The sequence below is a fragment of the Fukomys damarensis genome, unplaced genomic scaffold (genome assembly GCF_012274545.1).
Source record: "Fukomys damarensis isolate Sample0158 unplaced genomic scaffold, DMR_v1.0_HiC HiC_scaffold_3, whole genome shotgun sequence".
Taxonomy (NCBI): Eukaryota; Metazoa; Chordata; class Mammalia; order Rodentia; family Bathyergidae; genus Fukomys; species Fukomys damarensis.
In genome coordinates this window covers 11,346,322-11,373,990 of record NW_022900915.1, presented here as the reverse complement: position 1 = coordinate 11,373,990, position 27,669 = coordinate 11,346,322, and the positions used below count along the sequence as shown (strand labels likewise).

Here is a 27,669-nt window from a genome sequence, read left to right as displayed (position 1 = left end):
TTTTTTTTTTTTTTTGTATTGGGGATAAAACTCCAGCCCTTGCAGTATCACTAAGCTAAATCCCCAGCCCATGTGTTATGTCTACTTTTTAGGTAGTATGTATAATGCTGCTATGAATATTCATATAGATTTTTATGGGCGTGTCTTCCTTTCTCTTGTATATTTGTATTTCATGTATAACTCTGCTGTTCAACTAGCTTGGGTCTAAAGTCAAACTGGCATCCACTTGTGTGCAGCCCTTGCAGTATCACTAAGCTAAATCCCCAGCCCATGTGTTATGTCTACTTTTTAGGTAGTATGTATAATGCTGCTATGAATATTCATATAGATTTTTATGGGCGTGTCTTCCTTTCTCTTGTATATTTGTATTTCATGTATAACTCTGCTGTTCAACTAGCTTGGGTCTAAAGTCAAACTGGCATCCACTTGTGTGACCGTGGCCAAGGTGCTTCTCTGCACCTCAGATGTCCTTATGGTAAACATGGCTGCAGCATCTTTTGTGGAAATTTCCCACTTCCACAAGATGTCCAGGCTCTCACTGTCTTTCTCCTGAGGACAAAGGGCATAGCTCCTCAGTGTGGTTTGAAAGCCCCCACAAACTAACATTTTTCACCTCTGCTTTAGGTGGGGTATGCAGAACATCTTTTGACAGTTCCCATTTTGGTGCAGTGCCTGATTATTCTTTCTTCACTGATCAAACTACTCCTTGATTTCTATACTTCATCTATGACACATATTTCATCCCACATCGTCTCTTTCCTTTGAAATGCTAGCCGATGTGGTCTGAGCATTTATTTAGTATGAGCTTAGGTACAGGTACTCCCTTATCTCTTCAACAGGATGTGAGACTCTTGAGGGAAGGATTTTGGTTTTACTTATCTTTGTACAGAGAATCTTATATACAAATGTTCCATAAACATCTGTTGCTTGATTGGAACCAGAGCCACATAAATTAATGAATATTTTGGCTTCTGGAGTCTTAGCATGTGTTCGGTTGGAACATATGCATTTGCTGATATTCACTTATTTTTGACCTATAAAAATAGCAACTGCATATGGTTCAACCTAAGAAAGGTTTATATCATAATTTTAGGCTGAACCAAGAGTTGGCTTGCAGGCTACTGAGTTAACTCTGACTCCAGGGCTTCCTTGGAACCTGATACATGCATTGTCAGTAATCAATACCTCTTAGAAAGCCTAAGTGTAAGTTCCCTTTCAAGCCATGTTGATTTAAACCATAAGCCAAGGCAATGATAATTTTCACAGAATGACTTAGGAGAGCAAAATAAAACAAATCCCTAATCAATCAAAGGACAGCTTATTAGAGTCACTGCCCCAGCACACCACAGTATAATCAAGAGCAGTGGTGACAAACCCATGGCATGCATGCCACAGGCTGTTTGTTATCATCAAAGGCTCTGCAAGGTTCGCTGTCATTGACTTAGAGCATACAGATAAAAAGTATTTGTGAGACGGATGCATGCCAGGCTTTGTATGAAATGCCAGGGACACAATAACGAGTAAGACTTAACAGAGCTCACAGGTTAGGAGGACACAAATGTTAACACCCAAATTTAGCTATAGCTGTGAATAAGCAGAATTTGTTATCGGTTGGAAATAAAGGTGCTGGCAAACTGGGTAATGGCATATATATGGTAATTAGTGTGTATTCCATGAAATTTACTTCTCAAGCCGGTTCTAACACCTGAGATACTCAAAATTTGCTGACTATATGCTTTAACTGTGTAGAGCTCAAGTGATGGAATGGGTGTTTCTCCTGGAGATCCTTAGCTTAGCATTAGAGATCGTGCTGCCCCCTACAGTTTCCAACTAGCTAATAAAGACAACTAGAAAATAAAGACATCAAAGAAGAAAGGAAGGGAACTATGGGGGAGAGAAGACAACTTTTGCTGTGTGAGAAAGCAGCCTTGATAAGAATATGACAGCCAGACCTAGTGAGTAGGGATACGTCACACCCATCAACAGAAAGTGTATCTTTGGGATGTTAATAGTAACAGTGACACTTGCTACTATTTCTTGATCTTAAGCTTTGCATGTGTTATTTAATGCTGAAATTTATGAGGCTACTACCACTGTTGTCATTTATAAATAAAAAGACAGACCAGGTTGAGTAAGTTGTCTAGCATCACAGTTAAGCCAGTGCTAAAGATGGGCTTTTGCCTGGCTGCCTGTTACACTGCCTCTAAAACTAGGCATTTCCTTTCTGTGTCAATATTGACGTTCTCTGTTCAGACAGTCAGGTCTGTGGAATCTCTCATGTCCTATTTACTTGGTCTATGCTCTCTTCTATGCCTCTGTTCTACCTCACCCCTTCCTAGGCCCATCATGGGGTGCTAGATTGCAATTCAGGTTGTGTACAAATTAGCTGGCTCTTAATATCTATCCAACTCTTGTGTGGCATTTGGTATTGATTCATTCAACACTCATGAGTGTTACTACTTTCTCTTCCATGAATTAGTCTCATCAACCAATTCAGGTATAACTAACAGTAAGAACAGAGTCGGGGTTCAAACCCAGTCTGATTCCAGCCTATGTTCTTCAGCTCCGTCCTCTGTCCCTCAACTGAGTTATTCTGGGCTGCTGTCTTCTCCATACTGTGAAGTCAGAGCTGCTGATCAGTTCCATACCAGCTCTGGGATGACAAAATCTATGAAATTCCAGTGGTTTTTTTTTTTTCCCCTATTCCTTCTGATTCCTGTTACTCTAGAACAGCCTTTCAAAAGTGGCTTCAGGATGCTCAACCCATGATATCTCAAGTACACTAGATTCTGAGGCCAAATGAGCTTGGGAACCCCCTTCCCCAAGTTTAGGGGGTTGATGATGCTGTTAGCTCATTGCCGTGGGAGCATTATGGTATTTTAAGGCACACACTTGGCTCCTACCTTGTCTCATTCCTCCTCCGCCTCATCTGCCTAGCTATTAACAAAAAATAATTCCAGATATTGCTAAATGTCCCTTGGGAGGCTTGACTGCCCCTGGCAGGGAATCTTTGCTTTAATTCCAATTCAAAATTTTATTTGATCATATCTTTCTTTCCACTCCATTTTATTTTTGACAAATCACTCACAGCCTGTGTTTCTGCAGCACAAGAATATACTTTGGGTTATAATGCTTTAGTCAAAAGCAACTGGTACATCTTTTTAAATCCTGCCAGTGCCTTGTGCACTATCATGCGTTACAACATGTACAGATGTTGTACGGGGAGGAGTAATATCTCCTGTGAGACTCAGAAGGTGTAGATGACTAGAGAAATTAACATGGTCTCAGAATCTGGAGAGAACTTTGAATTCACAGGTAAGAGAGAGGAAGAAAACTGACTTTAGAGAAACCTAAAGCTAAAACTACATTTGTTACAACTAGGACAAAAGCAGAAAGCATGCAGTGAGCTGTAAAGGGCTCTGGAGATGGAAGGAGAGATGCAAGGTAAAGCGCAGGTACAGACTGGTCCTAGGGTGGCTCCTTCCTTGGGGCCTCACATTGGACACTGCACAGGGACTCCTGCTCATGCTGGATGGTCAGGAGAGGAGCCAAGGCCACTGCAGCCGATCTTGATGGCTTCTTCACACACTGTTCCATTTGCTATGGTCACGAAGTGTGCAAGAGGCTCACGCCCAGAAGGCTGGGTTTAAAGTCCCAGCTCTGTTGCTGATAAATGATAAAGCCATGAACAAGTGGCTTTAATCCTTCCAAACTTCATGTTATTGATCTGTAAAATAGACATAATAGTAGTACCTGCTTTCTACGGTGTTTGTGAGGACAGATGAGTACTTTCAAGTCTGCAATTTGCAAAGTGCATGCATCCAGAACAATAGGGAAGGCATCTGTACTGCAGAAATATGCACTGCTTAAGGCAAGCCTGGTATGAAGTGAGTTCAAAGCCTATAGTGTTTATCCATCTGGGCCAGGTCCTAAGAGCTGCCAGTTGTTACATAGATTTCTAGGTCCTCTGACTGGGCTCTAACACACGCACACAGTAGGTTATCTTGAGACCGTCACTTGAGACCCTCTCCTTGGCATAAGCAGCCCTCACTTCAATGTCATTACCACCCTTATTTCAGTGACTTGAGCAGATGAGAGGGACAGCACAGGAAACAAGCCAGGGCCTGTGAAGGTCGGTTCACGATGCAAACAGGAATGGACTCAGAATCGTGCATGGGGTTTTAAGTTGTTCACTTGTGCTGACATCTCTGCTACGGAGACACACAGCTGGTATGCCTTTCCGTTTGGAGACAGGGTTGACAATTTCCCCATAATGGGGACACAACTGGCAATTTTCCTACAGAGTGAGGCAGATGGCAATTTTCCTTCAGAGAGATACAGGCAACAGTTTTGCCCCTGGAGAGAAATGGCTCGCCGATTGAGATGCAGCCAGTCATTTTTACTATACCAAAGACATATCTAATAATTTTGCCCAATGATAGAAACGGCTAACAATTTTCCCATGGAGGGTAAGAACTCCCTTGGACCAACAATGCTGGCCTTCATCCAGCAAAGGACAGTGAGAGAAGGGCTTAAGATTTAATTAGTGGCTACTCTACTACCAGGGGCGCAATGGCAAAGTCCCCAGACATGAGCTGGAACCTGGAAATTAAGATCATATGAAGACCAAGATGGAGGACTCTGAACTGGGAAACAAAGCCCAGTCGCCTAACCCTTGCAGTTTGCTTTTTATGTATCCTTCATTAATGCCACAAACAACTGTGGCAGTGAACCATGTAGCAATGTGATGCTTGGACGATGATGGAGAAGGAACAGTAAATCTAGAAAAATTATGTGTACATTCCTCACTTTTACACAGCTCCTTTCAAAATACTTCTGAGTATATTACACTTTCTGCACAAATACCTTCCAATTAAGAATAATCATTCACAGTTAATATGACCTGAAAACTTTATTTTCAGATACCAAAAAGACAAAAAAATTCAAAGGGGGAGAGGTGGTGAGAGAAGAGGCTGGTGTGGTGAGGAGAGCATTTACAGGAAGCTGACTCTTGTCAGGCCTGGAGGTGCACACCTGTAGTCCCAGTTACTTGGGAGGGTGAGGCAGGAGGTCTGCAAGTTTGAGTTTAGACTGGGAAACTTATTAAGACCCGGTGTCAAAATGAAAAGGGATGGGGCACCCAGTGCTAGAGCACTTGTTTAATATGTACAAGGCCCTGAGTTCAGTCCCAGTCCTTGGGGGTGGGGGGCGGGGGAAGGAGTCGAGCCTCAAGCTGTCAATAATCACTGGCCACATCAGAGGTTAGGAAACTTTAGGCTCTGAAGGCCTTTGATTGCTTTGGCAACAATTTAGCTGTCTTTGCTACCCAAGAGGGAGCTAGGGGCACCAGGAGCCAGGTGAAGAATGCTGTTTTTTTGTTAGCCAGTCAGGGATTTTTAAAGCAAAGGTTAAAGAGTTACAGCAGTGCAAGGAAGAGTGAAAAAGACAATGGAATTCTTGGGGAACAGACCAGAGCTATTCCTGGCTTCCCCACATTATGCCTTGGGTACTTCCTTTGTTGGGCCCACTGGCTTGTATACATCTTTTACTCATGATAGGGTCGTCTGTTTTGCTGTTTTCAAAATTTCTTGCAGGAACTCATGAGGACATTTACCAAACAGTCACAGAACTCATCATGGCCGGGTGTTGGCCACTGTGGCAGAGGGAAGAAGCCCCCACCTACCACTGCCCCCACCAGATCCAGATTTAGCCCAAACCTTCGCCCCTTTGTTAGCTTGAAGCAACTTTAGAAGAAGACACCTTTGCCCAATAATCATAAAGCAAAAGCCTGGAATATCCGATTTCCCTTGCCTTAAGATGGCTGCCACATGGAATAGCAGCCTCCATAATAAAATATGGCTTCTTCCAACAAAGGACAGGCTTCTTCCCATCATGCCTCTTCTCCTGCCAAAAGAGTAACCTGATACTTGCTACCTCCTAGCAGCTAGTGATGTCACAAGTCCCTCCAAGTGATGTCACAGGCTCCTCCAATCTCTCAATACTACCTCACTCAACTCCACTCCAGCTCAGGCTAACCCCACCCCGCTCTTATAAAAGAAGCTCCCTGTTCTGCCATGTTGCTCTCTCTCCTTTGTTCAGGGACAGCCTGGCATATCCGCCCCATACTAAAGGCTTGTTATGGTCCTGGGAAAAAAACCAAAAAACAATTTAGCTGTCTTTGTTGCATGAAGATGGCATACACAATAAGTAAATGGATGGGTATACTAAAGTTTAGCTTTCAGACACTAAATTTTTAATTTTATACAATTTTTTTATGTCATTAAATAGTGTTCTCTTGATTTTTTCCAGCTACTCACAGATGTAAAAACTCTGTTCTTCATTAGAACCATCATTCAAAAGCAGGGATCAGATCACAGGTTTGGCTGTAGATCAGTTTGCTGACTCCTGGTTGTAGTATTTGGGGTGTATGCTAGAAGGGAAATTGGCCTGAGATAATAAATGTACTTTGGGGGACAGTGGGACCTTAGGGCTGGGATCATGTAGAAGGGCTGGTAGACAAGATCATTGGTTAACAAACTACAAAATGCTTTCCTTAGGTTGATTTCCAGCTGTGCAGGAAAAGGAAATGGACTTTGGTGTCTGATTTTTGGCCTATGTTCCATCATTTACCGCTGGAGTGACCGTCCCTTACTTCCTAAGATTCAGCTTTATTAGCTTTGAAATGTAAACTGCAATACCAACGTGACATGGTCATAAGAATGAAATAAAAGATAAGACCCCTACCTAGCACAATGCCTGGAACGTGGTCAAAAGCTATCAAGCACAGTACTAATGCCCAACACTCTTCAGCCCAATAAATACTGTGCACTTGATGGGCATAAGCTACTTTGATACATGCTGGAGTCATAAGAGTGAGCAAGAAAGATAAGGTCACTGTATATTCCTTCAACAGAGTGAGCCTACTTCATATTGGTTGGGGACCCTCTTGGCTCTCGTAGGAAGAAAAGTTGCTCATTTCTCCTTTTGACTTTCCCTAAGATGTCCAAACTCTAATGCCTAAACTTGTGAATATTTTGCTTTGCATGACAAAGGGGAATTAAAGTTCCTAATCTGCTGAGTGTAAAATGAGATGTTAGATTACCCAGGTGGCCCAGCTGCAATGACAAAGGTCTTTATAACAAAGAGGGAGGATAGGTCGATGTCAGAATGACTCAATATGAGAAAGACAAGAGCAGCCATTGCTACTTTTGGAGATGGTCAGGGGCCACAAGCCATGGGATGCAGACAGCCTCTAGAAGCTGGAAAAGTCCAGGCAACAGACTCTCCTGTAGAACTTCTAAAAAGGAACACCACATTGCTGCTACCCTGGCTCTAGCCTCACAAGACCCACACCAGACTTCTGACTTTCAGAATTCTAAGATGATAAGCATGCAGGTTTAGGTCACCACGTCTGTGGTAGTTTGCCATAGAGATTAAAAAGCAGTAACCCCGCCTCTCCCTCCATACCATCCACAAAGGGAAAGGGCAGAGTTGATGAGGTCTCCCTCAACTCTGTAAGGCTGCTCCAATTTCCCTAGGTCTAGTGCCAGCTGGCCTGTCCTTGTGAGTCCCTTTCAGCAGTGCTCTCTCCACGGTGGGCCAGAGGAGGCCGACCAGAACAGGCTATTTCTGGGTAAGGGCTGTGGTGAGGTCACTGCTTCCAAGGGACCAGGTGAGCTAGCTCGGCCACCCTCTGCTCCATTGTGCCTGCTGCTGCTGTGGCCACCTCTGCTGACACAGTTCAGGGAGAACAGAACACAGCTGCTGCAGGCATCGCAGCCTAAGCACTCTGAGGCATTCAAGGCATTGCAGTAGAACATGAAACTCCATGCTGCCCCGCCACAGGAATCTTCCTGAGCACTCTCCACTGCCAAAAGCCATAGACCCAGCTGCCCCGCCTGGTACTCAGTGCTCTCCCAGCAGGCCCCTAGGTCAGCATGCCAATATCCCTGCCCACTTCTCTTCTGCCCCCGCACTCCACCAGGTCTGCCTGGCTCACTCATTGTCTGCTCCCAGGCCAGAGAAGCCCTGCTTTCAGGACCAGGCAGGGCGGGAAATGGGCGGAGTGTGCAAAGTAGCCCACAAGCAATGGTGGCACAAGGGTCCATGCCCTATAAAGGGGCAGTTTCCGTTTCTTCTCAGCTCTTGACTGCATGCTACCCGGCAGGAATGTGGTTCCAGCAGAGCTACACCGTCTTGTTTGTAAAGTCTAAACTTTTCTGAGTTTTCAACTGATACCCTGAATGATGATTCTGGGAGCATATGGGGTATTTGGCGATGCCAGGATTCAGTCCGTACTTCCCTGTCTGGGTCCGCTCTCGTTTTCTGACTCCCATCCAATCTTATATGGCTCACTGCCACTTCCAGAAGAACCACATAGCCCTGTGTACCTTTTCTTTCCTTGACCAGTAAACCTGGCTACTCTACAAAGCTGTTCTTTTTTCAAATCTGCGTCTGTTCCAGATTTACACGGAGCAAATCAATTCCCATTGAGAAAATGGGCTTGATAGAACATCCCAGTGCCTTCCAGGCATTGTACAGAGTAAAAAGGATCTTCATTTTACAGCAGGTTTGGAGTCTGGGACCCAGAGGTCCATGTGGTCCCTGAGTGCTCACATCGTGAGGGTTCATCATCGCCAGGGTTAGAGCTTCCTCACCAAGGAGCCTCGGCTGGAATCCATGATCCACAGAGAAGGGAAGCCAGAACCTGTGTTTGCTCATCACCAGCCTGTCAATCAAGAGGCTGACTTTGGGTAACATCCACAGACAAGTTCATTCATTATGAGTCTGTTTATCCTCCCTTTGTGAAGAAACATCATTTACTAGCCAAGCAGGGTCAGTGCTCTAAACGGCTGTTGCAAGAGTTCTGAGGGAAGCAGGTCTCTGAAATTCTCTCCAGCGGGCAGTTGTAAAGGGAGGCAGCTCTAGTCCAGTGGGTAGTGGTAAAGGGAGGCAGCTCTAGTCCAGATAGGGTGAGGAGCTGGCAGAGGGTGTCTCCATAGGAGCCAAAGAAAAACCTGGTGATAGTGAGGCCTGGCTTTACAGATGATCTTATTTAGTCCTTTGCTCTGTTCTCTCCCTCTCTGCAAGGTTGGCAAGTGGCCACGGTCTCTGTGGGTCTGACAGAATTATATGTTCCCTGGCCAGTGGGCTCCAGGAATGCAATGGCAGTGGCCCCAGCTCTCTGGGCCCCAGCACACAGCACAGGTTAGGGACTCAGGGCCTCCTGCTTTCTCTCCTGTGCTCTCCCTCTTCCCCTCTCTCTGTCTTTGATAATTTGTTCCCAACAGGGAGCTTTGTACAGCTGCTCCAAGAGAAGCCGGAGCTCCCGGGGGAGCCTCTGCCCAGGTGGAAGAGACTGCGAGTGAGTGGCCCTTATTAGGGATGATAGCTGGGAAGCTGGTTGTCATGGCACTGCAGAGGCTAGCGCTGCCCTCCAAGCTGTCCCCATTTCCCAGGCTGTATACATAATCACTGCTACGAGAGGCAGACACACAGAGGAGGAGACAGGAGCAGCTCCCTGCTGACAGCAATCTCCTTGCAGGGCAAGGTAAGCTGTGCATGCTGACTGGGCCGGGCCTTCTCTGCGCGGGATGAGCAGTGTGTGGGGAGGGACCCCAGTGGGCCGGGTACTGCTTCACTGTCTTCTCACGGCTCTCGTGTGATGTGTCTCTGTGCCCAGCACTGCGTTTCTTTTCTTTTCTTTTTTCTCATTGAGTTTATTGTACTTTTTAAGTATACAGTACAGTTACATTCGTCATTGGGATCTTGTACCTTTACATGACTTATCTTGGTTCTCATTTCTTCCCCATACCCCTGCCCGCCCTTCACCCCCTCTAGCCTCCCCTATTTACAAAGACTTTGTTTCCATTTTTTCCTTTTCTCATATTTTTTCTTTTCCCTTATTTCCTTTCCCCTACCTTTCCCACTTCCCCTACACCTTTAGTCCCTTTCTTCCTATTTCACATTATCATTTATACAATTTGGATCTTATTTACACTTTTAGGTTTTCACACCAGAGAAACTATTTGGTATTTACACGTGTGTATTTTATTTACTTCACTTGAGTATGGCCTCAATATGCATCCATTTTCCTTTGAACGACTCTAGTTTCTCATGCTTTATGGCTAAGTAGTACTCCATTAATTGAAAAACCTATTCTTTATCCAGTCTCCAATGGGTGGACCATTGGGCTGTTTCCAAGTTTTAGCTACTACAAACTGTGCTGCTATAAACATGGGTGCACATATATCACTGTGGTATGATTCTTAAAATTCGTTGTGAAAGATACCCAGCAGAGGGATAGTTGGGTCGAATGGGACCTCTAATTCTAGTTGTTTGAGGCATCTCCATATTGATTTCCACAGTGGTTGCACCAGTCTGCACTCCCACCAACAATGGAGAAGGGTTCCTTTCTCCCCACAACCCTGGCAACATTTCTTATTGGTTGATTTCTTGATAGCAGCCATTCTTTCTGGGGTGAGGTAGAAACTCAGTGTTGTTTTCATCTGAGTCTCTCAAATGACCAATGATGTTAAACATTTTTTCATATATTTATTTGCTGCTTTTACTTCTTTGTCCGAGAAACGTCTGTTCATTTCAGATGCTCATTTTTGAATCGGGTCTTTATATTTGGGGGCCTGAAGTTTTTGAGTTCTTTCTATATTCTAGATAATAGTCCTTTGAGGAGAAGCTGGTAAATTTTTTTTCCTACATTGTAGATTGTCTCTTAGATCTGTTGGTGGTTTCTTTTACAGTGCAGAAGCTTTTTAAAAAGATGAGATCCCAGTTGTTGATTCTTTGTGCTAGTTGCCATGTTACTGAGGATTTGTTCATAAAGTCTTTTCCTATGCCAATGTCTTTGAGAGTTCTGCCTAACTTATCTTTGAGCAAGTTTAGATCTTTAATCCACTTGGAGTTTAGCTTAGTGCATGGTGAAGGTAAGGGTCTAGTTTTAATCTTTGGCAGGTTGAAATCCAGTTTTTCCCACACCATTTATTAAAGAGGCTATCTTTCCTCAAGTGAGGGTGTGGTCAAAGATGAGGTAGATGAGTACACCTGGAGTTGTTTCTGTATCTTCTAGTCTATTCCACTGATCCTCAGGTCTTTTTTCTTTGCCCATACCATGCTGTTTTGATCACAGTGGCTTTGTAGTATAGTTTCAGGTTGGGGATTGTGACACACCATGCCATGTCTGTTGCTTAGCATGGCTTTTACTATTCTAGGTCTCCTCTGGTTCCAAATGAATTTTTGGATTATTTTCTCTAGCTCTGTGAAATATAGTGTTGGAATTTCAATAGGGATTGCATTGAATCAGTATAGCAGTTTTGGAAGTATGGCCATTTTTACTATATTGATTCTTTTTACCCCGGAGCAGGGGATATCTTTCCATTTTCTTATATCCTCTTCAATCTCTTTTTTTCAATGTGTTATAGTTCTCAATGTAGGGCTCTTTTCTTTCCTTTGTTATATTGGTTCCTAGATATTTCATTTTTTTGGATGCTATTGTGAAAGTGATTGTTTTCCTAATTTCACTTTCAGTGAGTCTGTTATTTGTGTCCTAAAAGGCTATTGATTTTTGAGTGTTGTCCTTGTATCCAGCTACTTTACTGAATCTCTCAATTAAGTTTAGAAGTCTTTTGGCACAGTTTTTTGGGTCTTCTATGTAGAGTATCATATCGTCAGTAAATGATGACAGTTTAAATTCTTCTTCTCCTATCTTTGTTGCTTTAATTTCTCTCTCATGTCTAATTGCTGTGGCTAATGTTTCCAGATTATGTTGAACAGGAGTGGTGATAGTGGACATCCTTGTCTTGTTCCTGACTTTAACATGAATGTTTTCAGTTTCGGCCATTTAATATGATGTTGGCTGTTGGCTTTTCAAAGATGGTCTTTATCTCAACTTGATAAAGGCTATCTATTCCAATTTTCTGCAGGTTTTTTTTTTTTAATCATGAATGGGTGTTGAATTTTGTTGAATGCTTTCTTTGAATCTACTGAGATGATCATATGGTTTTTGTCCTTGACTCTGTTAATATAGTGTATTACACTTATTGAGTTATGTATGTTCAACTATGCTTGCATCCTGGGATAAATCTGACATGGTCAGGGTGTATGATCTTCTTGATGACCCTCTGTATTCTGTTTGCCAGTATCTTACTGAGGATTTTTGCATCTATGTTCATTAAGGAGATTGGCCTATAGTTTCCTTTTTTGGTTGGGTCTTTGCCTGGTTTTGGAATCAAAGTAGCACTTGCTTCCAGGAATGAATTTGGAAGTATTGCTTCCCTTTCAATTTCATTGAAAAGTTTAAAGAGTCATGGCAGTAGTTCTTCTCTAAATGTCTTGTAGAATTCAGCAGTGAAGCCATGAGGACCTGAGCTTTTCTTAGTTGGTAAACTTTTAATTACATTTTCAATTTCACTGATTATAACTGTGGTGTTTAGAATTTTTATATCTTCTTCATTGAAATTTGGTAATTCATAATTTCAAGAAATCTGTTCATTTCTTCTGTGTTTTCCCCCAGCACAGGTTTTCTACAGGAATACCTTGCTCTTAGTGCACTGGAGGTCAGACCCTTAGCTTGAGGGTTCCTGGAGTGGCACAGAGGAAGAACATGCATCGCAGTAGATGGAGTGATGGCTTCTTAACCTCCAGGCACTGGGCTAAACTCTTTCTGTAGTTGTTTTCCATTGGCCATTGGCTAAGAGGCAGAGGGAAGATGTGAACTGAGCTTTGGCTCTCCTGCCTACTCTTGTCTCCTGTGTGACATCATTTCTCCTCCTCCTCCAATGAGAAAGGGTGACCCCTTCAATCTGGTGCTCAGGACAGATGTTGGGAGCCCCATATCTCTGAATGTGTGGCCCCGCTAAAATGAACTTGGACTGGTCCAAGTCTTTGACCTCTGACATGGGCTTCATCATCTCTCTGCTCTCACTGACTGCAGAGAATTAGTCAGGGTGGAGCTCTCTGTTGAGCTAAGGCACAGGGAGCAACACAGGCAACAGCCTACCTACATGGTGCTCCCACTGGCTCCAAACATGCCACCATCATGGGCTTGCCTTCCCCTTCCTGACAGCTGCGCTCTGGTGAAGAGAGGACACATTTTACAGCCACCATAGGAAACAAAGGCCTCATCCTTCCGCAAGCTCTTTTGCTCAGTGACTTGGCCATGGGGAAGGACAGAAAGTCTCTGCCACACTTTCTCATTTTGTGTTTGGCTTCAGAGCCATCAGCTCTCCATCTGCACTGCTGGTAACATATTTCCTTCAGTATCCCAGGCCCAGCCTCAGCAAGCCCTGGAGAAACATGTGATCTGTGGTTTGTGGAGTTCCTGAAAGTGACACTCTTCCAGGGAGATGCTTGTGCTATCTGTGCTCTCCCTGCCTTACTGAGGTACCTGGCTCAACTGGCTGCCTCTTCCTCAGAACTAGAGGCAAAGATGGGGCATGTTTATAGGAATTATCTATGAACAACATTCGACCATGGGCTTGAAACCTGGGTTTGAATCTAGCCTGTACCTCTTACTAGATTTTGATGTGTGTAAGTTAATAACACATTAATAAATACTGAATGTTTATAGTGGGCTAAGCCTCATCTCACTGAATCTTTACAACAAGCCACTAATTCAGGCTCTACTACTGTCCCCATTTTATAGACACTTAGACTTACAGAGGTTATGTAGAACTTAAGTCCACATTACTCACCTGGGTTTGTTTGACCTCCCTGCCAAACCAACACGTATTCACCACTATGGTATATGTACTCTCAATCCAGCCTCATTAAAACCAAGTTTCCAAACTGCAAGAATCTCACAGATACCTCTAGCTGGCCTTTGTAATTTACCTTCATGAATTTCAACAGAGTACTTACTATCTGAAAGCCACCTACTGGCCAAGAGTTGCTCAGTGGGATTTGAGGGTCTCTAAGGGCTCGGGTTCTTTGTTACTGCTTCCTCTCTCTAACCACTCTCCCACCTCTGTCCCTCAATATCCTCTCTGTCCAGTTGATTTGGAGGCTACCACTTGCTCTGAATTGCTGGAATGAGGTTCTCCAGTTCTGGCCAAAACACAAAAGTCACAGTGCAGAGTGATATTATCCTTAAAGTAACCTACTAAATATAATTCAGTATTAAACAATGTACTATTTCTTTTTTTCTTTTTTTTTTTGGTACCAGGGATCGAACTGGGGACCTTGCGCTTTATGAGGCAGGTGGCAGAACCACTGAGTAAAATGCCTGGCCCTGATTTTGTACTGTTTGTTATCTAGATCATACAAATAGGAGGAAAATTTCTAGGAGAAAAATTTAAAATTGAGATAATTCTGACTTCTAGCTTGCTTTTCCTGGGAGTTGGGAATAGCTTATACCCAATGCCTTCATTTGACATCCTTGGTTTAAGAAGCATAGTGCTATTATATCCTGAGACATACATGACATTTTCCGCGATGCTGTATCATTTGTAGATTGGTAAGTATGGTTTAATGTTCATGATATGCCAGACACTATCTCACGCACTCTGTTATTGCTTAATAACTTCCACAGGGCAAACAACTGTGCACTGAATTAATACCACTTAGTAATTTTGTGAACCTAAATGAGCACAGAAGAGTCTTAGTAGACAGAGACTACAGAGACTGTAAAACATTGTGCATCAGAACTTTTGGAAACACACAGGATATGCATCACCGTTCATTTCAACTGTTTCACACTATATTCAGCCAAAATGCATTTTAGTCAGCATTTCCTTGGGATCTAAATTTCACGTGCAATTTAAAATGAACTTAATATTAGAAACATTTTGTCATTTCGCATCATCTTATCCCCCGGGGTAAGTGCACACAGGCAATAACTGTCTTTCTGTCTCACCACACTCGGCACAATACCTTGTTAACATTTACTGACCCACTCCGTGCTCGGTTTGATTCCATGATTTTAACCCTAAAATTGACAATCCCATTTTTAAAAATCACACAGAACTCTTCCAGGACAACTTTGTTGCGTTAGGATTTTCAAATGACATCAACATTTCAGGATGTTCTAGTTGACCCCAGGATTGAGGATGCCCATATATGAGACAAATCCTATTTAAAGCCTTATGTTTAGGTGAAAGATGGAAGAGAAGATAAGAGCAGCTATCATTATGAGCTTTGTGGTGGGGGTGAACCTTCCTCTGCCTTCTGCTGTCCCTGGCCTGTGCTTGGTGCCTGCAGAAGCCAGCAGATGTTCCGAGTGTTTCATCGATAACGACACGTGCTCTGATGCGGCTACAAGCCGCTTGAGTGGACAGCTAATCTCACAATGCAGTTATTGATGCCACCTACTGAGCTGTCAGAATGGAGTTATGTGAACCACACAGGGGCCTCGAATTAGCCGATACACTTAAACGTAGGTTAATCGCACACGCAGGAGATCCCCGCTTCCCTTCTCTGTCTTTTGGTGCCTTGAACACCTCGAGGGCGGTCGAATTCATTATGTAAAGCAAGAAATAAACTCAGTCATTGTCATTGTTTTAGGCAGTCTCTTCTGGGTTTTGATTTCCTCGGCTGCTAAGAAGGAAGAAACATTATGAACTCAGAGCTTTCATGAGGATCAATGAAGATAAATGGACGAGAAAGGGCCGTGTCAATAGCAAAAGGCTAAACAGCAGAGTGTGATCGTTTTATGCTTGTTTTGTGCACACATCTTAAGAGTCCACAGAATTTGTGAATTTCCTCTTTAAACTGTCCCTTCCTTAGTCTCTGTCAACCCAGTTAATGTCCCCTTCACCTAGGGGTGTAGTTAGGCCACAAAGCTGGGCTGAATTCTTGATTCTTGGCCTAGTCATCCACATCTAGTTTTTTAAACAAGGTCCTGTTAATGTTGCACTCAAAGCAGGGCCCACATCCATCCAGTCTGACCACTTCTCTTGTCACCACCTCAGCCCGGGCATTCACTTTCCTCTTGATGCTTTACCCTTAAATGGCCTCAGGGTAGTATATTAATGTGTGCTCACCTCCCCCTTTACACGAAAGCTCCCTAGATTTCCCTTTCCCGTTATAACAACATCTAAACTCCTTGCCATCACCTACGGGGTTACCACACCGCCCAACTCCCAACTTCTATGCACAGAATACAATGCGACTAGCCCTGGTCAAGCGGGGGATAGTTCCGGCTTCTCAAGTGATCTGGGTCACCAGCCTCCATTCTTACTGCTCCTCAAAATCACTGGCCCTGCTATTCACCCTTCTGCCCCGACTCTCCAAGCACAGTCCAGATTCAGAGCTGCTGCATCTCCCCCAGAAACACTCTGCATCAAATCTTACTCTGTTTACAAGACTGTTGTTTGATTCTTTCTCCCGGAATAAAGTGCTGCAAGGGCTGGAGACATTAGTTTCCTTGTGCCTAGAATAGTGCCAGGCAGCAATAAACATCTGTTGAATACATGAGTAACAGATTATCATTACTTCATAGACTCCTTTTCCCTTCAAGTTGCCTGCATGTATCAAAAGTTTCCTTCCATTTTTCCCACTTGAAAAATGTTGTAACTTTAAAAATCATAGTCTATTTGCCACTTTCCTACTTGCAGTGCCTAGAAATGTATTTTAATTTTAAATTAGTACAAGTGAAACATAACAAGGTAGGTTATTTTATCATGTAATATTCACAGGTATCCTCCTCTACTCCCTCCTCCCACTCTTCCTCCTCCTATACTGAGGGCTGAACTCAGAATTTTGTGCATATTAAGCATACAGTCTAGGACTGAGCTATACTTTCCGCCCCTGGAAATATGTTTTTAAAGTTAAAAATGAGTGAACCGAGTCAACCGTTCTTTAGTGTTAGCTCTTTCTTTGGTGTAAAAAGAAGCACCAGGAGTTAATTTATCAAGCCTGATGACTACAGTTGTTCACCTCTAGAAACCTTTTATTTAGCACCTTCACTGTATGTACTCAGTGCTGAGAGGGTTTATAAAACATTTCTAGCCATAATTGAGGTCTCATTTGGTGAGAAAGACCAAAATGGAAAAAGATAAATTCACACATGCCATTAAGTGTTCTGAGAGGGGCATTTACTACTACTTGGATATCTAGGAAGTCTTCGGGAAGAAGATGCCACAGATAAAACTTGGAGGGTATGGTAGGCAGAACAGTGGCTCCCAAACATATGTACATCCACTTCCTGGAGCCTGCGGATATATAATGTTACATGGCAAAGGGAAATTAAGATGTGGATGATATTTGGATGCTAATTGATTTAAAAGTGAGATTTTATTGCATTATCTGGGTGGGCCTCAAGCCCAAGGGTCCTTCAAAGTGAAAGAGGAGGCTGAATGGAAGGTCAGGGGGAAGTGATGTGCAAAGAACTTATCTCGCTGTTACTGGCATTGAAGATGGAAGGAGATCTCTGAGCCAGGAAATGGGGGAAGGTTCTAGAAGCTGGAAAATGCTTCTAGAGCCTCCAGAAGTTAAGGCAATTTGATTTTAGCCAGTCAGACCCAAGTTAGACTCTTGGTCTGCCCTATAAGATGATAGGCATCTCTCTCTCTTTTTTTGTATGGGGGATCTAATTCGGGTCCTTGCGCTTGCAAGGCAGGCTGCGGAACCACTGAGCTAAATCCCCAGCCCAGGCATCTCTTTTTTTTTTAAACTATCAGATTTGTGGTATTTGTTACAGCAGCCATAGGAAACTGATACAAAGAAGAGGTGAATTTCCTGATTTCACCACTGGCAGGAAGAATGGGCTCCATGAAGACCTAGCCTGCCTCTGTGAGAGCCCTCTGTAGACTCTAACAGGCCATTGTCTCCCCCCACCCCATTAGACCTAAGTTCAGGATGCTTCCCAGTGCCTGGGACTGCACTGTCTGTGATGGCTTCTCACAGACAATGGTGACAGGAAATTGGCCTGAGATGTCCCAAGTCAGAGCCCCCTATGGCCCCAAGGCCATCCTTCCCCATCCTCAGGGGCTGTAGCCCATGCACACACATCATTCAGCCTCCACTTGTTTCTCATCCAAGACTAGAATCGAAGGACAGGGCAGGACGCAGGAAGGTGACAACTATTAATGAATGACACTCACCTTCAAAATTAATAAGCCTTCTAGTTCTTAGGAAAATCCACTCAACTGGAGTCTCCAGGATGACTAATTGATGGGACTAGTTAATCAATCAAAAATGGAAATAAGGATGGAAGAGGGGGAAGGGAATCTATTTTTATTCAGGCTTGGGCCTTGTCTGCTCTGCTGTTAATGGCATTAAGCTTGAATGGGGTAGAGCACCTCCAGATACTGTGCGTGTGTGTAAATTCTGCTCCTTGTAGCAAGGCTCTGTTTGGCATTTATCCAGAGTGGGAGTGTGTGTGCGTGCGTCTGTATTTATAATTCTGTCATGAGGCAAAAGCATTTTAACAAAGGACAATGTCTTTTTAACATAACCAAGCTCCCCTGAAATAAACACTGTTAATTATGCCCCAGATCAATACTGAACCCCTTTTGGAAGCTGTGCCCAACCTTGGAGGCTTTAAGATTCATGGCAGCTGCAGTCTCACTTGATGTTTTTGGACACATTCCATCAGAGATCTAGGGAATGAACTGCAGGTTCATTAAAGGATCTAGTGACTTAACAAAACTAGGGCCTAGGAATTAAGTTTGTATATGAGGGTAAAGAATAGGAATGGCTTGCACCTTCTGTGAAAAAGCTGAGTTAGTGCTGCAGTCAGGGGATCTAGCTGCTGGGGACTGTATAAAATGGAGGCCCATGAAATTATCCTTCTGGATGTGGGGGGAAAAGGTCACGCTCTTTCTCCTGCCAAATACCCAGGAGAGGAATGAATTCTTCTTGTGGAAGCAGCCACATGTGTTTGAATCATGGCTCTTGCAATGATTTGGGGCAAGTTTCATCTCTGCGTCTTGCCTGTAAGTGGGAGGGACCAATACAAACTTCCACAGGTTGTTGTGAGAACTAAATGACACATCAAAGGGTCCAAACACAATGGCCCATCCTCCTGCACTCTCATCTTTGGAAGAAAATACAATTTCTGTTTTGGATTATCAGGTTGGGTATCAAGCTTTGCCTTGTTCTCATGGAAACCCAGACTGTTTTGAATGAATTTACTGAATCACCTCAGATTTTCAGTCTAAAGTGCTCATACTTTTTGCCCCCCGTCATGAAAAAGTTAGGTTTTCTTCATACCACCCCTCCACTTTTTTTTTGATACTGGGAATTGCACTTAGTGCCTTCACACTCAGCTACATCTCCAGCTCCCTGTTTTTAGATGAAAATAATTTTTTTTGATGTTTTTCATTTTGAGGCAGGGTCACACTAAAGTTGCCCAGGCTGGGCTCAAATTTATGATCCTTGTGCCTTAGCCTCCCAGAGTGCTGGGATTATAGGCATGCACCATCACACCTGTGATATAGACTTGAATGTATTTCAGGGTTGATGTCCATTGCTTTTGGACAGGAAGCTTGCCCTAGTCTTATCTAAGGAAAGGAATTTCTGTGGCCGAGCTCAGGCTGCACATTTGTTACTGTGGAAGGGCCCAAGCACTGGCAAAGACCCGCAGGCACAGACTTGTGGGTGGAGCTGGTGCAAGGTGCTGGGTGCAGCAGGGCTGCTCTGTCACTGCTGCTCAGAGGGCGGGGCCGCACCTCCTGGTGTTCAAGACACTCTCTGCTCAGTTTCGCCTGCAAGTTACCATCACAAGCTGATGCCTCTCAACAGGGCAGGATCACAAGGGACAGGCAAAAAAGCAGCCAAGCCAGCCCAAGCCGCCCTGGAATTTAGCTGTAACTGAAGGACCTGTCTGCCCTGTACCATCACAACAACTGATCTCATCCAACCGATATGCACTGGGAACCTACCACTGCCAGGTGGGTATGAGATAGGGTTATAACATTTAGTGAATGTTTCATTTAAAAACATTGTTACGGAAAAAGATACCTGGCCATTCATCCCCTCAAAACACCCGCCTCGCTGTGAGCCCACTTATCTGGCACATTGTGCTGTGGGGGACGCACTGCCGTCTTGAATCGACTGAGAACATTCGCCTTTCGTGGTCATACTGACTTGGAGGACACATTATAATGTTTTTAAAGCTTCCAGAACGCCCTCAGAAAGAGGCAAGAACAAAGGGATAAGTGGGCTGGGGAGAGGATCTTGAGGAGGATTAATGAATGGCAATGTGTCTTTTACTGTAATATTTTTAGCCACTCACTGTATATTTTGATCACTCCTAATACTAATTACTTCTCCTTTAACAGCCAAAGACTTCCATGAGACAAAACCCATGATCACTCTCCCATGCTCGCTTTTCTTGGCCTCTCAGAAACCTTCGACATCACGGATTCTAGTATCTTTGGGAATCACTCTCCTCTCTTGGCATGCGCACATTGGAGCCTCTCACCACTCCTGCAGTCCATACTCTGTCTCCTGTAAAAGTCTGCCTCCTCCTTCCCCCGTCCTATTAGTAAATGCTGGGCTAACCTCAGTCTAATGCTGGGTCCCTGCTCGTCTTCATCCCCACCCTCTCTCATGGCTGTAAATACCATGGCGCAATCACGAATACCTGTCGCCCAGACACCCCTGCCAGGCATTTCCAACTGGACACATCACAGACATCTCAATCTAGACACATCCGGAAGCAGAAGACATCTGCTTGGTCTTTCCATGCCAAACCTGCTTTCGCCATAGTTTCCTCATTTCAATATGTTATTTCTGTACCCTCAAAACTTAAGATGATCTCTTTCCCTTCCCACTGGCTCTCCATTTCCAGTCTCTTAGTACATCCTCATAACCTCATCTCCTGAGGAGATCCAGAATCCATCCCCTCTCTGGTCAGAATCACTATTATTTCCCCTCCAGAGTATGGCAAGAGCCACCTACTTGGTCTCCTGCTTCTGGCTTTTCTGCCTCTTTTTTGAGAACTCATCTAAGATCCTAATCAGTATACAGTTGAATGTCTTTTAGTAACAGGGATACTTCTAAGAAATGTATCATTGGTCAGTTATGTTGTGTGAACATCAGAGAAAACATTTATACAGATTAAGAGGGATAGGATGTCGCCGTGCAATATAATCTCCTAGGACCAGCACTATCGACCAAAGTGTCGTCATGTGGTACATGGCCGTATTCACTTCCCTGCTTTGAACACTCTCGTGGCTTCCACTGTCACTTAGTATGAGATGCAAGTGTTCTGCCCTGGATCACAAACATTCACACAATCTGATCTGTGCTAACCTTCTGGCTTCCCTTTCTATGCTGCCCCCACCCCCCAGAGCCTTCTTGTCTCCATCCACTGGACCTTGTTTTATTCTTTGAGCACACAAGGTTACTCCTGTGTTAGGGCCATACTCATTCATTAGCTTTTGCTCTGGGTCCTTCTGATAATTCAGAGGTTTTCACTCACACCACCCTAGGAAAACAGCCCCATCCCAGCTACTCTGTAACACCATTTGACATTCTTACAGTTTTGGTGACCGCTTACAATTATTTGTACACTAGAATATGTTTGTTCTCCTCCCTGTGCACTAGAATGCAAACTCCCTGAAGGTTGAAACTAGATTACATTTAAGAAATCTTATAGTTGAAAACTGATGTCTGACATCCAGGTAAAGAGCTACAGGCCTGGCTCAGATCCTCTCTGGTGGTGGTACTAAATCATTTCTCCTCTCAGCCTGGTGCCTCACTGGTAAAATGTGAGTAATGGTAGTGTGTACCTCCTAGGGTTGGTGTTAGGATAAAATGAGCTCACATATGTGGACCTGGCTTGCTTCCTAGATATAATAAAACATTGCAGAATTTGTAATGGCTGTTGGTTGACATTACTACTTCTACAACTATTGTTGTTGTTCATCCTAGTTTTACTTTGTTGCGGGGGGCAGGGGGTGGTTCTGGGGATTGAACCCAGCACTTTCACATTGAGCTATATCCCCAGCCCTTTAAAGAATTTTTTTGAGACAAGGTCTCACCAAATCACTGAGTCTGGGCTCCAACTTGCACTTGTCCTGTTTTAACCTTCCAAAGTGCAGGGATTATGGGTGTGTGCCACCATGCTCAGCCCTGGTTTTACTTTTACAATGTACTCATAGGTGAGCTTTTCAGAGCTGGCTGGATTTAGGGTGTGTAATACTGGGATTAAGGGTGTATGGTACTACATATGAAATTAGCATATTCTGGGTGTGACTGGATGGATTTACTGAAGACAGAAGCTCCATGCTGAGTGTGGGCGGCACCACTCAAAGGATTTGTAGCCTGTTTGAGATAAGAGGGAAAGGCAGGCGTGCTTTTACTACTGCTGCTTTGCTGCCTTCTGCCTGCCATGCCATGAACTGTTTCTCCTCTTTGATGCCCCTCTGCCAAGTCATCCTGCCTTGGGACCAGCTGACTATGGACTGAAACCTCTACCAACTGTGAGATGAAATAAATCTTTCCTCCTTTAATTTTCAAGTATTGTGTGTCAGTGATGAGAAAAGTAACTAAGAGAACATGATTAGGAAGGGCCCCCACTTGTTCTGTCCTTAACTGTAGCCATAGGTTCTTGGTACCTTGTGGCTCTGTGGCCATTCAAGGTGCCACCTTTTGTTTGCTTATTTACCTACTTCTTTTCTTTTGTGCTTCTAAACAAACTCTAATAAGGACTCTCTGCCTCTCAAGGTTGACTTCTGTGTAGGAAAGAGGCCCCTCAGCATCTCATAGCTTCTAAAATCAATTAGAAGGCCTTTTGTTCCGCGAGAAACCATTTCAGCACCACAGAAAGTATTCAGGCATCCATCACTGTTCTAGAACTCAGAGCTGTGGGGAGTAGGGGAGACTCAGTGCATGATGCTCGTGGTTCTGGTCCTTTGGGTCTCCATCATGTTTCCCCACTGCCCTTAATAACAGTCATGATCGCTGTGTCCTCACAGTATGTCAGGGGCTTTGTGAGAGCCCTGCATCCATGACCTCATGCCACCCTTCCCTGGGGGAAAATACTGCATCCTGTGGCAAGGCAGGCAGGGAATTTTACCTGGCCAGCCAGCTCCAGGCCTGTGCTCAAGTTCAATTTCATATCTTCCTCCTGCGGGCTGGAACCAATCCTGCTAACCAACACATTATCGAGACAACAATGTTGATGTATAAGCCACCCAAGGTGTGGTCCTGTGCTATAGGAGTCCTGCTAATGAACACACCTTTCACCTGGCTGCCTTTTTATCTCAGGTGTTCTGGGAAGCTCCACTCCATGTTACGCCCTGTGTTACCTTAGGCCACAGTGGAAGAGCATTTCAGGTAGAGAAAGAGACTGTGCAAAGGCACTGAGTCAGGAAGGGGCTGGTGGGAGTGAAGCAAGTCAGGGTAGCCAGACTGCTGGGAGCTGATTCACAGGGGTGTTAGAAAGGAGTTCAGATTTCAACCCTTTTTATTTTTAAGGTTGGCACTCGTTGCACTTGACCAGTTTCTTTGCCAGCCCCCAGTACTCATGCATCAAAGGGAAAAGCATGATCCAGAGTAGCTGAGTGCTGCTGCCATCAGCAGCTTATTGTTTCCGGCATCTCAAATGCAAACATAACCCTTGTTACTACTGCCAGAAGCAGTAGGAAAAAATAGGAAAGAGGGAGATGAAGGAGAAAACAAGTCATTCCCTCCAACCCCTGCTGAGTATGCAGAGTGAGGGACATATGGAAATTAATATATGCAGCTCTGATAACACAGTTTTCCTCAGCATCCTGATTAAACGCCGACGGTTATTAAATACCCTCCTCCTCAGTGATCAGACCTGAAAGCCAATGTTGCTTCCCATTTTGAACCCCAGTGAACTGTCTCAATTCCGCGAGCACCTCGGCTGAACTGTGGTTGACTGGAGCCTGGCGTCTGAGGAGGATGGAGAAAATCAATATGAAATGTCAGGCAAGAGGTCAGATTAAACTTGTTTTTCCAGCTGGCAAGAGCTGGGGCTGCTGCTGCTGCAGCTGAACAAAGGAAGATGCGCATGGAAGATGTGCACTTTGGACAAGTCAGGGAAACGAATTTTGTTGGCTTCTTAATTAGCTTAGCAGGCTTGCAATTCGGAGCTCTGTGGTGTTGGGCTGGGGTGCTGGGAGGTGGGCCTGGTAGACGCCTGCAGGCCACTAGCTTGTTCCTGGGCCTCCCAGCACAGTCCCAAGGGCCTTGCTTCTCCAGAGCTGGAGGGAGAAGCAGGCAGCCGGGCCCCTAGTGCAGGCATCCTGCTCCTGTGTATGCAGATGGCTCTTCTCTTAGATCTCAGCCGAGCAATTGCCTCACTCCCAGGGGTTCCCGAACTGAACCCATTGCTTCCTTCGCTCCCAGGACAGCCCCCACCAGTCCCCATTCCCATGCACCATTTATGTCAACCCCAAGACACGCATTTATTTATGAATTAATATTCATTGACAACTTATTTGTGTGCCAAGCTTTGGCGGTGTGATGCCAGCAAAACGGAGTCAATTTCTCTCCTCAGACAGCTTTCAGTCTAGAGAAGCACATTCAGCAACTCGCACTGTATCCAGGTGTGATGAGAGCCAACTTCCAGCATCACTTAGAACACACTTTCCAGCACGCTCTTAACCTTTTCCTTCCTTTCAGTTTCCATAGCCACCATGCTGTCCTAGGTTATAGATTGCCCTTGGTTTGAGCCTGAAACAAAATATTTCAACTCTCCTACCTTTTTTCACATGACTGTGTTAATTTTTCATAAAACACAAATTGTGTTAAGTCTGTTCTTCAACTAAATGATATCAAATCGCACTCCATGTACTGGTAACTGTGCGTCTCAAAATGGTGCCCACATCTGTATCCTTGGAGGTCAGAGGGGGCGAGGATATTGGGATGTACCAGCAAGGACAGGGAGCCACAGGTTAAATGCTGCATCTTGGGAGGGCATTAATTTGAGATGAAACTTGGGGGTGAGATGGACTATTCAACTGAAAATGGAAATTTTATGAGGGTGATATGCAAAGTTTACATGAAAATTTTGGTAGGAAAAACAGACTTCTAAGAAAATCTCCATGGTCACCTCTCTCCTTGGATCCCTGGCATCTCCCGGGCATGTGCGGTTTACCTGGCAGATGGGGCAGTCCCCACAAAACACAGCAGAGAGACTAGGTTGTCTGTGTGTCCTCCTTCTGTGGCAGCAGGGCCTGGGCCCTGGAGAACTGTGCTTGGTGGGAAAGTTTCAGAAGAATCACTACCACAGAAGCCAGACTCGGGGCATAGAATAGGTGCCCCCCAAATGACTGAGTGACACAACACAACATAGGAGTATGAACTTTTGGCTCCCACCTTCAAGGACCAACTTGACATGACCATCACCGTTGTCTGGCCTCATTAACTTGACAGTCCCCTTTCCCTGAACTCCGACATGTTATTGTCTAAGTGTTCCATACACTTATTCAGAATTTTGCCCACTGCTCCACCTAATCAAATCCACTCTGTACTTGCACACTTAGCGGTTCAGCATCTACTGTCCCTGGAGGTGTGTCTCAAAGGTCCCCACCTTCCTCTGCAAATACCAACCCCTAACTGGCTCTACTACCCATCTGGTATTAAAAAATGTGCTGCCCTGCACGCTGGCCTTGAAATGTTTTCTGGGTACATTTGCCTCCCCAGCCATATTTCCAGTTCTTGGAGTCTAAGAGATGAGCCTTACCTTTGTGTCCTACCACCTGGAGTTATTTAGAGTAATACACGTATCACAGGTACTCAACAGAATATCATTTGGAATTTTGGTTTAGTCAGTGGTCCTCAATTGGGAGCAATGTTTTCTCCCTAGGGGATATTTCATAATGTCTGGAGACATTTTTGGCTGTCACAACTGGCATGTGATGAATAAAGCCAGAGATGCTGCTAAATCTCTCCTGGTGCTTAGAATAGCCCCTCTCCCAAACAAAAATTTTGTGGGTCAAAATTCAATATTACAGGGTTCCCCTAATGCGTTTGTCTCTTGCTGCTAGCTAGAATTCAACCTCATTCTTTTGGCATCTGTCTGCTTTCTCTAAAAACTGACTTTGATAATATTACTCCTCTGGTTACTTTAGTTCACTGATACTGACCCCCCCCAAATTCCACTCTTTTGGGTAACAGCAGCAGCAACACCACCACCAAAACAACAACAACAACAACAACAACAACAACAACAACAACAACAACAACAACAACAACAGTTTTATGACCAGCTCAGGTATTCCTTCTGAGTGTCAACTTCCCTCTCCCAGCCATTCCCTACAAAACAGCCATCACCAACAGCAGGCTGTTCCACAAGCACATTGCTCTATCATTTTAAAGTACATGGGATTGGACCCAGGGGCTCGCACATGTTAAGCAACCACTCTACCACTGAGCTACCTCAGCCCTTTTTATTTTGAGATGCGGTCTGGCTAAGGTGCCCAGGTTGGCCTTGAACTTATGATCCTCCTGCCTTCACCCTTCCAAGTAGCTGGGATTATAGGCATGCACCACTGAACTTGGCTCCACAAACTTATTATAGCGTGTTAACATTCATGCTTCATTGCCTTTGCACAGGCTGATCCTTCTGCTCAAAGTCTGATCACAGCACATTTTCAGTATTTGTTGAATATCTGTCCTGGCAAGTTGCTGGGGGAGCCACAGTGAATGAGACTCTCCAGAAGAATATTCTATGGTGACACAGTGTCCCTATTTGCCCTATTTTGGTAGCCACCAGCTACACATGGCTTTTAGGCCTTTGAAGTGTATGTTATATATGTAAATATATGTTAGGTTTTAAAGACTTAGGGATTGTAAGACACCTTATTAACAACATCTTTAACACTTATCTCATCTAAGCCCCACAATAAACCCATTAGACGGTTGTTACAGTTATCTTCCCCAATCTTCTTTTTTTCTGTACCCACCCTCCACTCCTTTTAATTTTTTAAAAAAAATTTTGAGCCAGGATCTTGCTAGATTGCTTAATTTCTCAGATTGAGCTTGAATGTGCAATCCTTCTAGCTCAGCCTCCCTCAGTGCGGGGATTCAGGCATGTGCCTTCATGCCTGGTCATCTGACCCACTGTAGATAGGAGACAACATGCTCAGAAAGGTTAAGGAAAGGAGGACAAAAAGCAGCTCAAGGGAAACAAGGTTGTGACGGTCTGGATGATTCAAATTCACACTCTGTAAAGACAACTACAGCACACATCCTAGCTGCTCCATGCAAAACCTCTGCCAGAAAATGGGCAAAGAGAAATCACTGAAAGGAACACCAGACAGCCATCCCTCTCCTTGTTGTACCTATGCGTATGCACAGAACCTGCAGATCACTTGCAACACACAAGTCTTTAAATGAAAACCTGAGACCGTGGGGGAAAGAAATCTTCTGTGTTGACTCCAGAGAAAACTGCTGAGGCAACACAGCATGGAGCAGAAGGTGACAGTGGGACACACTTGGCTCTTGTCTTTCCTCAACACGCGGCAGCTGCACACCAGTTAGCTTCAATCGCTCATGGACCGCCGCGGCTTTCCAGACACCTCTATCCTTGGGAGCAGTTTCTTTGCTAGAAATGCTCCCTGCCAGCTCCAGGCGCATTCTATCTGTCAAATATTTGGTGCCAGCAGCTCTGTAGCTTACATCTGGCCTTATCCTTTTGCTCCCACACTCTCTGCTCCCAAGGGGTTGGAGCTGCTTTGCTGTTGGTGGCCTGAGAACCCCAGGATCACCTGAGGGCCTGTGTGTCTGGCTGGGCTT

The 27,669-nt window shown here is 44.5% G+C and overlaps 1 protein-coding gene across 7 annotated transcripts in view; it reads right to left on the bottom strand.

Moving 5' to 3' along the window:
• Ppp2r2b (protein phosphatase 2 regulatory subunit Bbeta) overlaps positions 1-27,669 on the bottom strand; it is a 508,455-nt gene that overhangs the window by 11,382 nt on the left and 469,404 nt on the right. The gene's annotated exons all lie outside the window — the stretch shown is intronic.